Genomic DNA, 12,370 nt, shown 5'->3' with positions numbered 1-12,370 from the left:
CTGCTTCGTATTATCGTTTAATTATCGCATCGTCCCTGATTGACGAACGGTTTAATTAAATCGATCCCTATCACGGGTATCTTATAATTTCGACGGTGTTTAACCGACTGTTCGAAGCATCTGTGACTCGACTGTTTATTTTTCGGCGGACCATTCTTTGACACGGGTAAATTCTACATGATTTTCTTATTGTTGTAAGCAAAATTTAATTGTATCTTTTGCGCAATTAATTTGCACGATTAGATCCATAATGATGTTACTTCCCGCGATGATAATCAACGATATTAATTAAATTTCTGAAACGATGATAGCTTAATGTCGCTACAAAAAAGTAACTTGGAAATAATAAATCGAAGTCGCGTAAACAAATTAGATAGGTATCGTTGATCAATTCCTCGCAGCGCCGCGCTAAGAACAAGTCCGTTATCGTTTCATTAAAACATTTATGAGGCTGCGTTTATAGAAGGTTTTTTGTTTATTTATCCTCATAAAACATATTCGCACAGTAACCTGGAACACCCTATAAAGAAAAGCAATGTTTTCTCTGCTCGTGTCTGGAAATCTAAAACAGTAGGGATATGTCGTTACGATAATAACTCATTCGTCGCTGGTCGTTAAATTATTATTCCACGGTTCTTTTCCAATAATCCTTTGGGTACCGTGCTTGTTAATCGATAATATTACGAAAAAAAAGGGGAACGGTATAGATAAGAGAGATGGTTTATAGGCCCACTGTTTCCTTTTCTATAACCAGCGGCAACGTACGCTCGAAATGTCGAACCAGAATTGCCGGTATCCTGTATGCGGCTTTTAGGCGTGCGCCAGAAACGCGAAACTCGTTTGCCGCGTCTCGTCTATATATTATTACTGTCGCTTTTATCGATTTCGTTGGAAGATTTAGAGCGCTATCGAGAGGGAAATCGAGTCTACGGTAGCTACGTACAAATTTTTCTGTTATACCTACGCTGGACGACTCATCTCTGCAAGATAAACGCATCGTATGCGTGAAAATGATTGCTACCAGGAAGAAAATATCATCGTAACAATTTCGATTTTTGGAAAATAAACGTTTCGAAGAGGGCTGAAACGACCACGAAGGAAATAGGGTAGAATCTAGCGCAAGAATTTGACGATCTCCATCTTATCTTCTCAAGATGAATGCTTCCGAAGCGATGAAAAGATCGCGAACAGTTCTCTGGAGACTTTTGAAACCGAACGATTCCTGGACCCCGTCCAGGGAGATGGATCATCTCCGATGGATCAGGCTTCGCTTTGAAGGTGATGATCGCGAACGATCGATACCGTGCCGATCTCAGAGCCAGCGAAGGAAAATCGATTCCCGTGATCTTCGTATCTGGAATCTGGTATCTTCGTAGGGAACGTACGTGCAGCTTGCGCCTGGCTCGTTACCAAGCGGACCCGTTCCTCCGGTACTGCCTCGTGCTGGATCCTCTTCGGCAGAGGCCACGCTTCACCCCGCGCCAATTCATTAAGCTGTAATTGAGTTTTCAGCTCCGCGATACGACGACCGAGATACATCTACCGTTGGACGCCGGCGGGGCGGACTCGCGCGATGGAGAGAGAGAGAGAACGTTTGAACGGCAGATCGCGAATTAAGCACGACAACGTGTGACCGATGTCCAGCAGGTGATTAACTAAAGTTTTAACAAGCTCTCTCTAGCCATCGCCCGACGACGGACGATCGTCGTCGATGCTTGTACGAAGCCGTACGGATTAATTCCCTCCCGAGTCTTATTTTCTCGATGGTTAATCTAGCGAGCAGCTAATGTCACTGCGCGTTGTAATACAGGGATGCCGAGTCGTTACCGGCTGCCTCGGTACATGATTTCCTTTTTTCTTTATTTTCTCTTTCCGATGTACGCTCGTTACGCGGGTCAGCCGTTGAATCGCAACGAATCTATCAAAATATCGTAGACCTTTGGAACTGAAAGAATCGCGTTCTCTGATCTTTGAGATAAAATTAATAGTAGTTCTTTTTGGAGCGTGTTTACTGGCCGGGATTCTAGATTTTTCTCATCAATCATTTTCTAACGAGAAGAAACGTGTAATAACGTACAAGTAGACCGGTGTAGTCTAATGAACTACATTCTTTGGATATTTCTCTTATAACTGCTCATTTGGTATTGCATCATTTGAATACCTGATTAATTATTGTACCACCTTTCAGATAGCTGAATAATTATCTTTATTTAATTGTATGTTGATCTTTAGCCCTCTGCTATGGAATGATTCAGCACGGTTAGAAAAATCAAAGATACCAAATGTATTTTATCAATCTCTTATTTCGATACTTTTAATTAATGGGAGACGAATTTGAAGCGTGACCAGAAGAAAGGGATACTCTGCTCGCGTTTCACGAAGAGAGCGAGGAGCGTGCGACAGCGGGGTGTCTCGCGGATGCTCCGTAAATCGAGATGAGAACGAGTTTCGTGTATTAAGGTAATCGAGCCGTCGCACCTGACCGAGGCTCGAATTACACTCGGCCCGGCCATGCGTATCCGCCGATCGAAGCGTTTTCAAGCCACCCACGCCGTCAATAATCGACGCTCATTATATGTATCTGAAACGTTCGACCGGATTTCGCCTTCCTCGATCAATATACAAGGTGTTCGTCAACTCAACACACTATTTTTCATTAATTTACACCGATATAACGATAATTTTATTAATTAAAATTCATCTGTGTCGAGTGAAAAACATACTAAAGTAATAATACTATACATCATTTTATTATATCGTAGGAAATGACTAAAAAATTATGCGTAAATTTAACGCGAACACCTTGTATACCCGCGTTACGCGACGTTACACGCGCCCACACGCTCCTAGACGCGCGCGTATCTCGCGACGTGGGAACGAGTTTCCATCGGTACCCTGTTCTCTCCCTCTTCCATCAGGCTAGTTTCACTTTCTGGCATCCGTATTATGCGGACACGATGGACGTGTACGCCGTACATTTCGTTCAATTACCCTTTAATCGATAGCTATGCAAATACGGGCCGTTAACGTCCTCCCGGTCAGCCGGGCGCGAGGAAAAGAGCGTCTCGGCCGAACAATCTATCGGCGGAGGTGAATTTTTGCGGTGCCGACCCGTCGACAATGGGCCACGTAGGCCTACGAGTAATCCCGCGTAGGTTTGGAAAAGCTGCTTATCTCGAATTAAGGCGGGTACCCCCCTTATTGCACCCACTTTGTACGCTATTGTGCTTTGTCGATGAAATAGAGAAGCATTCAGCCCGAGGCTTGATCCTCTCGTTATCCACGATTCTCGATCGCTAGGCTGTATTCGATCGTGGATACCTCTGTTCGAGGAGGTTGCTAGAGTTTCATTAACTCTTGACCGAAATGAATCTCAGGCGCTAATTAATGTCGCTTGATTTCGGCCACGAGATTTCCTGCTTGAGTCATCATGATTCTCATTGGCGTAACTAGGATTCTTTTTAACTTATTTCAATTATTTTTGACGAGGAGAACTAGGCTCCGTGTTTAGCTACGTCAATGTGTTAACTTTGGACCAACATGAATCTCCAGCGCTAATTAATGACGCTGGTACGGTTAATTTTGATCGCGAGATCTCGTTCGTGATTCATCGCGAACGAGATTCGAAGTCCCCGGCGCTAATAGAATAGCCGAATATTTCTGCCCCGTCATTTGGAGCGGTACGCTTCGTGTGCGAAAACCCCGAAGAAATCGTCCGCTCGTTGAACGAGGAGACGATCCGTCCGGTTCGACAGACACGACCTACTTCTTAGAGTTCGCTGCTGATAATTGGTTGCCGTTCAGAGAGTCCTTTCGATGATATTCGCGGTAATGTCGGGTTTGCTAAACGTTGCTTAAAGATGGCTGTCGTGCTCTCGCGTTAGAAACGTCCTTGGCATTCGGAGAATTCATCGTTCCCGAGCAATAATTTCGGTGCTGGAGGACCAAGGCTACCGCGAAAGTGTCGTCCTTCGTTCGAAGGTGGCTGTTATCCTGAAAGGGAAAAGGAGTAATCGTTTCTAACTTTGCCGGTTCGTTTCACCTTGGACCAGTTTCGGTCTTCGACGCGTGTCAAACTCTTCTCAAGAAATTAAAATTTAGAAAAGATTAATATAATTACATAAGATGGGACACGATTTTTATCTTCCTAATCATTCAATACCAATCTCCGTCATCATCGTGATGCATCAACGACAGAACTTTCCAATCAACCTAATATTTGAATTAAAGCGGATTAGTAAGAGGAAGTGGGCGTATTTAAATGCATCTCGGCTCGTCTGTAAACAGGAGAAGGAACGTTTACGACGGCGTGAAATGAACATCCTCGGGGCGATGTACGCATAGATAGGTCGGGAGTCGGTGCAGTAGAACGCCGAAAAAGTGCGTAACTCGATCCAGCAAAAAGATAATAACCCGTTCATGAATTTTAATTTAAAATTAAAGCGATACCGCGCGGGGGAGGGACTCGCGATATATAGCTCGTTCGAGAGTGGTTTTGCAGGTAGCCGCTACACGGACACACCTCCCTTATTCCTGTTTCACTCTCGTTCTTCATCTTCTTCTTCAGCGTCGTTGTCCTCCTCTTCTGCTTTGCAGAGCTGGTTCTCTCGTTCACACGCCTCCTTCATTTTCGAACAGCGTACACCAGCGAGACTGGCATTCTAAGGGAAGCCTCTAAAATGTACCAAGCGAAACAGTTACCCTGTAACGGATTAAAAAAAATCAACGAAGAAATGAAACCTTTAGTTGCACATGAACGCGACAGGTAAATTGTAAGCTTGCCCTTGCTCAATCTTGAAGAAAGTATATATTGTGTTCATTTTTAACCCTTTAATCACTGGATAAAGGTGCAGGCATCGTGAAAGCGTTGTTGCGCTTGTTTAACCCTTCAGTGATGGAGTAAAAGATGCTAAGATTTTATTATTTAATAAACTTCTTAGCGTCTTAATATCAAAATTGAAATGTGTCATGAAACTGCAATCAAGATTGAAATTAACGCATTCGTGTTTGATAAATTAGATGGCACAATTTAACTGTGAGATGAGAATCTTTGCTAATTTACGATTTGAAGCTTAAATTTCATTTTAAATTAATTTTCTATATTTTACACTAATTCCTTAAATAATAATTTTCTTATAGATAGCATTTTTTTTAGGGTTAATTAAATATTTCGAGCTATATATTTGCAATTGAATTGCACAGCCTTCAATTCTTAATCGATAATTGTTCAGTTTCTGGTTTTTCAAGAAATGAACCAGGTGCGCAACAATGTTGCACCATCCGTTGAAAGCAGCCCCGGAAAGGTTAAGACGCGTTCGCTGATCGTCATTAGCAGCTAATTAGTGTTGTAAATAACACGGAGTCATGTACTTAAAGAGTGGATTTCGCTTAATCAAGAAGCTGTCGTGGATCATCTGTCTCCTCGTAAAACGCGACCAAAGAATATCCCGCGATTGGTCAGGACATCTTGGAACTCCGGAACGACACCGACCCGTGTACATCCCGTAAAATTGCCTCTCCGCGAGAAAATGAAAAAAAAAAAAAGAGAATTGAAAGATGAAGAAGGAGCGTCAACGACAGGGTTGAGGTGTACGAAAGCAAAATGAAAATTCAACGTTGCCCACGCGCTTGTTTGTGCGTGTGTGGATGGTGTGCGTTCGTAAACTACAGTGTTTTATGAATACGTGAATTTACTGCTTAATCAGGCCCAGACGGCGAGGCCGCGCAATTAAAACACCATTATGCGGCCCCATAAAAATTCCCTGGTAAAATTCGACGATATCGGGTTACCGGAGTTCTTCTTACCGGCTTCGGGGTTACGGTCTATAGGATGCAGCACTTTATAGTCACCTGAGAGGATCCCCGAAATTCGGGACACATTGAGGCCTTGGTGCTCGGTTTCTTCGCCCTCGTGTTTTCCTCGATACACGTGGTTCGTTTCAGGATTCTTTGCTTTCTTAGGTTGATATTCTTAGGTAAAAAATATTTAACCCTTTGCGAATGATGGGTGCATATGGATGTCCAAATAGTATAATTGTCATAGTAATTTATAATTCTTTATTTATTGTGTTATATTCAGCTGCAAGTGTAGAATTTTTTTATTAATTTTTACAATTTAAATTAATAATACTCTGTGCAAGCTTAGAAATGTTCCGTCCTTAAAGGGTTAATCAATATTTTATTCAAAGGGGTGGATTTCGGTTGGGAGGATAATTAATCAATTAATCAAGTGAAAAATTTCATAATTTATTAGTAAATATTTTCAAATTGTTTCACTTTTTTAGCGATAAGCAATCTATGGCGTTAGGGTTCTTTGATGTTGGCGCGATCATTATGTTCCTAAAATTGTTTTTTCACCCGCTAGAAGATCGACGGAGCCTCGAGGGCAGGCTTCTCTAACGGTACGTCAGTTCATCGGGAACAGGTGATTAATTATTCGGACGGGTAGGCGTGGGACGTTATCGACAAATTCACTTTGAGTAAAGGCACCGTGGTGGAGGAGAACGAGCTGAACTCCCATCGGATACTCGTACTAAACTCTCCGCCTCTCCTGCTCGTTTTATCTGACGCGCTGCCGTCTTCTCCATCTCCTCGTAAATAAATGAAAACTTCGTTGATCCTGTCTTTCCTAATTTTTACCACGTTGATGCTATCTCAGGTATGCCCGATTAGTGTTGATCCTTGATGAAGATAATTACTTGTGAAACGTCAAAAATATTTTCCTATTGAATATGACTTACACTAAGACAGAGTTAGACATTATTTCAAATAATCTTCTGATATATTATATATTTTGAATAAAATGAAAATATTAAAAAGTTAGAAATAATTTTTTCTTTGAATCAAAAGTTCGAATAAAAGGAAATTATTTCAGATAGCGAATAATTTTCAATTTAAAGACAATTCTACTTAAAATAAAATTTGATTTGTTCTGTTATTTTCAAATAATTAATTGAATTTTTAATCATTTATTATTTCAATTATTCGAATCAATAATTTATTTCTTATTTTTGAATATCTCCATTTTAGTTGAAAGTAATGCAGAAGATTATTTAAAATCATGCCCAACTTTGCACTTAGAATTAGACTATTAACTACAAATCGGACTGTGGAAACCACAAAATTTTAATTTTACGATGTTTTTCGAGTTAGAGTACACGGTCTATTACTATCTACGTCATAGACCACGTCAGAGAACTTTATTAAGAGGAAAATCAAGAGCAACTACTCTTCACTCGCCTTCTAATCGTGTCCTTAGATTCTTAAAAATTCAATGGTTTATTTTTGGGAAAACTATTTCCAGATAAAAAATATTTCATTTCAACCATCACGATACGAATTGTACATCAGATAGAAACTCTCTGTGTTTATGGTAGGAGGAAGCAAAAGGTTTCGGAGATAATTGAAAGGCAATTAAAATTCCTTTGGGCGGTAGTCACGGCGATAAACGATATTTCGCTTTGTCTTCCACAGTGATTTACGTTCGACTTTAATAGTAGTTTAATCATGCTTTTTATTGTTTAACGAACGTTTATTTTCCTTTCCTTCGTTCTGTTTGCAAAAGGTATATTTTCACGTGTCGGCGAACAGCGACTTTTACTGTCATGAATTTTGTCATCGTGAAAACCAGAAGTCGTATCTCGGTGACATTTAATTTTATGCCGCGACTAAGAGGAAGTACGGAACGGAAATCCACTTTTCTTCGATAATACCTTTTCGATTCTCGCCTGTTTCTCCTTCTACGAAGGGTCAAGCATCCTCGAGGTCATCGACTCGCACGGTTCATCCCGAGGTCCTCAACGACGAGCAATCAACGTCATATCTTTCAACGGGTACGAGCCGCAGCAGAGGCAAGAAGTAGGTGGTTTCTACGACTGCGAACACCCGACAACCGGAAGCTTTCCTGATCGATTCTCGATAACCAATCGAGCCGAACGGTAGTCGCTAACGAAATACCCCGTTGCTCAATTACGATCGAATCTCCTTCTGTTTTTCTACCGGCCCCTGCGATAGGCTTTCTTATGGCGATTCCTTTGACCTCTCCTTTTAATGATTCCCTAAAGATTTTCTATTTTAACGCGAGGATTAACGCAGAAATTTTTCTTTCAAATTGCAGAAATAATTATAAGTTTCTTCTTACTGAAGATTTAAAAGTTTAATAGAACGTTGCAGCAGAAACAGGATATTTAGTGCTCGATAAGAACAGCCCTGAATTAATTACTAATTAACGACGGGTTAATGAAACACGCGTGCAATCCAAAGAAACGCTCGTTTCTCTCCTGTTGGCGATAATCGAACGTAGCAGGCATAAATCATCTCGAGTTGGTATTTTTCCGCCGGAACTGGCCAGCCTCCGATTCGATCCTCGCCTCTTCGTTCCCTCTTACGTTTCACGCTGATGAACTTTTCCGCTTGTCTTGATTGTTTTCCCATCTCCTTTAAACGAGTAGGCAGGTAACGAGGCTCACGTAGCGGCGTGGTTGGTCAGGTAAAATGGACGATACCGCAGGAAAAAGATTGAAGAGGGGTCAGAGCTAATGTGGGTAGAGGCAAGTAGATGGACAAACGAGACCCAAGCGTGACAGAAAGTTTCAGCAAAAACGAACCGTGACTGAAACGTTGCGTTTCGATCGAACGAACATTAGCAAAAAACAAACTACAATTCCCGAAAGCTACAATTAAAAGCGCATGGCTCTCTGTCACGGAATGGTCCAGAAATGATCCTTTGAACGCGCCGAGGACACGGCTCCGAACCTTGACGTTTCAAGAAATTCTGTGTACTCTTTGGTAATTAGCGCCATTTGTGGGAAGAGGTATCCTCGTTAAACGGTTCCTGGAGATCCTTAATTGATCACCGTGCCAAGTTACCATATTGAAATTAACCCCAGTTCTCCCTCAATCGTGCACGTATTTAAACCAGATGTTTAATTCGAGCGAAGCGGTGTAACAGGAACCCAAGTAGAGTAATTTTCACACGGCGCGTAGCGACAAATCGCGGTTCTAATTGGCGGGAAAACTTTTTCCCCCTGTACAAGTGTTGGCCGTCGTGGCGACCCCCGGTTTTCCAGAATCGGCCAGCCTGAACTCGCCTTGGAAGGTCATGCGCGCTGTTTCGAGAAATGAAATCTCCCGTTCGGGCTCCTGATCGCGATGCTAAAGGAATGAAATCGCATTCTCCGCGTCGTCCTGGTTTCCCTAGGGAGCGTTCGTCCGTCTGCTTCTTCGTCGCGAGCCAGTGGGGCTCGGCTCGTTGGCGAACGCTGAATCGGGAGCGGAATCAGAAGCCACGAGGCCAGCGATTCCTGGTACAATGGATTCCAACCTTCCTACACGTCGCTTTCGACCGGTCGCTCGGCATCGCTAATTGATGAAGATGTAGTACTCGGTTTTTTTTTCATAATTTCACCGTGATCAACCGCTCCTTGGTACTTCCTAGAACGCGTCTCCTCTTCTTCCCTCGGTTGTCCCAAGGTCCACCACAAACGATCGAATATCATTTGGCCGTACTCATTAGCTCGCTTAGACGATGCAAACCGCAATTACTAGGCATCAAAGCGATGACGGTGCACCAAGAATCATGGTGTTGCAGGATGAATCGACGGAAAGACGCGGAACAAGTTGTACGCCTTCGGCGGCGTGTAACTACAGCAGCGGTAGATTGTTCCTACGCGAGACCTTGCTGGTTGTATTAATCTTTCGCTACCGGGAAACGCGTGCAATTAGTTGTCGATTGTAATCGGACGGTAAGAACCAGAGAGAAAACGCGTAGGTGTTAAACGATCTTTTGAGTGATAAATGAATTCTGTATCTGTTGAAAGAAAGTAACGTTTCATTTTAAAATGCCGAGATTTTACTGTTTAATTAACTTTTCGACGGTCTTAACAATATAATAAAATTGAAATACGTTGAAGATAGGTGGGAAGCAGCTTTTAGTGGAAAATAACTTTATTTAAAATGTGGAAAGTCAGGACGCACTGTCCTGCCCAAAGCGATTCTTGTATCGAATTGACTTAAAGATTAAAAGGTCGCTAACACTTATACTTATGAAAATACAAAAGTCTACGACTCGGAAAATCCCAATTGTTTTATTGCGCCTGATATTTTTCGATAGGCAGCTTTTTATAATTGTTTTATTTCTACAAAATATACGGTAAAATTGCAATTAGAATCGAAATTAACGCGCTCGCGTTTGATTAATCGGAGGATGGCACAGTTTAAGTGTAAGATGAGACTGGAAGGTTCTCGTTTACATAAAAAATTTTTTGTAATTACAGCTTCCCATCAATCGAGCCTGGCTCCTGCTGCGAATTGTAGCGTCGCAAACCCGTGGGACGGCTTCCAATTTCTCTTCGCGGTCGACAAGGTAAGTACAGTAAATAGCTGTTACCCCATAGCCGCGGTTACCGCGCCAACTTTAACCTATTATATACCTTTACTCCTCTGAGATTTCCTCTTTCACCCCTTATTTTCCTCTCGTATTTAACGGAGAAGAACGTGAAACCCGCAATCGCTCACAGTATGCCATGTTTTCTCACTCTCCTCGTATATCAACAGAACAACCTCTCTACCACTGCTGCACGTTAATTCAATTTACCAAAAGCTTTAACAACTCCAATATAAATTCCTCGCACCACGTTTCAAGCTATCTATCATCGATAGGGGATCTTCGAAAGATTCCGAGTCATCGTATCGAATCGGATCACTCTGCTCGCGCACCCTGTACAATCCCGTGCATCGTCGCGCGGTGTTCGTCGATCGTTTCATTCATTATGTTCGATGTACATAAACCGCATAGACCGGTAGAGGATCAACTCGGAACAGGACGAACCCGTAGGACGGCTACCGAGTTACCGTGCCCGGTGTACGAGGAATAATAACGCAACAGCAGAGTGTGTAAGAGGTATCGATAGCTTTTCTGCTTTGAATCACCACGCACAAGAGGGCTGCCTCTATTCGTACGGGCTTACGTTTTCATCGGACGCTTGATAAACGGCGACATAAATCCAACGGGCAGCGAGCGTTCGTTAGAATGGATCTGCCCGCGCGGGGTTCGCTCTTCATCATCGTTCCTCGCCGCGGACAGACAGGGTAGAAAGAGGTGGAGGAAGGTGATGGTGTATGAGCCGTGTCGTGGAAGTGCGGATACCAGAGCGATCGTGTGGGCGTTACACGTTCTCTCGTTATGGGAGCCCATCGTATTCTCATGTAGATCGGGTTCTGTCCACACCTCGGTCGCCCGGCTACGGGTCCCTCTATAACGTCGATACTCTCGGGACAGAGAAAGAAAGAGGTACTCGTGACAGCCGATACGGAGATACCAAGTGGACGTCGCGGCTCCTACATGCCCACCTACGTGGGCTCTTCGTCAACCAAGGGTGAAAGTGGCAGAGAAGGAAACTGTTATGCTAGTTTCGCTATGCGAAAACCCGCAGGCCACGTTAACCGAACGATTATGGTACTTGCCCGCGGTCGTCGTGTGTTCACCGCGACTCTACGTGATCGTCGTTTGAAGACCGTTGCGGTGAAAAATTTCAGCAGGTTTTCTGCTCTCGCGGGGATGAGAAATCTCTCACGAACGGACCAAGGGAAACGGAAAGATGCGTGACTCCGCTTGAATGAGATTTGTTCGCTGTGGTTCGCTTGCAGACGTTTTTTATTTTTTTAATTTTTTGTCTGCCGTTCATTGAAGGCATTGAGGTGGGAATATTTGTAAAATTCTGGTAATTTAAGACTTCTAAAATTCGTGGTGTGAACATGGCCTAAGATGCGCGCACATGCCGTCCGATTTCGCAACGTTTTATCGCAGGTGCGTTCGCGGCGGTGATCGATCGGTGTTCCGGAGACGAGACAAGCGACGTCAGAAACGAAAGGATGCAATTAAGTGGGTCGCTAACGGGTGCAAGCTGGACGGGAAAATTAAAAGGCACGCGACACCGGTGTCGTTTGTCCGCTCTCGCCCTCGTCCAGCTTATTCCGCGACGTTCTGCCCGTTGGCTTCGTGTTTCGTTTTTGTCACCTCGTTACGGGCCTCCTTCTTGCCGCGATCTTTTTCTTTGCCCTACTCATTGGAATGAATTAATAGCGTTGTAAACTCGTTCTCCGCTTCGTTTGCCACTGCTCCTAGGCTACTGGAAGGTGTAACTTTGTATAACTCGTTCATTAACACCTTGCGGACATTCATAATACGTTTACCGGTGTACGCGGGTATATCGTCGAAGAAAGGATAGCGTATCGAGTGTTGCGAAAACAGGGACATTCACTTTGCTTCTTAAGATAAGATGCATACCTGCAGACGCTTCTATATTTTGCTTATAAATTAGATTTACCATTTCTGCCTACCACTTGACACTTTTTTATTAAATTTATCACG

General features: G+C 43.1%; 1 long non-coding RNA gene across 1 annotated transcript in view; it reads left to right on the top strand.

The window, feature by feature from the left end:
- Positions 1 to 12,370, top strand: part of LOC114880550 — a 103,008-nt gene that overhangs the window by 31,048 nt on the left and 59,590 nt on the right. The window contains exon 2 of the long non-coding RNA XR_003790099.2: positions 10,275 to 10,363. This is a non-coding gene — a long non-coding RNA (uncharacterized LOC114880550). The remainder of the gene's footprint in view (positions 1 to 10,274; positions 10,364 to 12,370) is intronic.

The sequence above is a fragment of the Osmia bicornis genome, chromosome 5, assembly GCF_907164935.1.
Source record: "Osmia bicornis bicornis chromosome 5, iOsmBic2.1, whole genome shotgun sequence".
In the NCBI taxonomy this organism is placed as follows: domain Eukaryota; kingdom Metazoa; phylum Arthropoda; class Insecta; order Hymenoptera; family Megachilidae; genus Osmia; species Osmia bicornis.
Note: the sequence above shows the minus strand (reverse complement) of the source record. Positions and strands in the feature narration are given on the sequence as shown.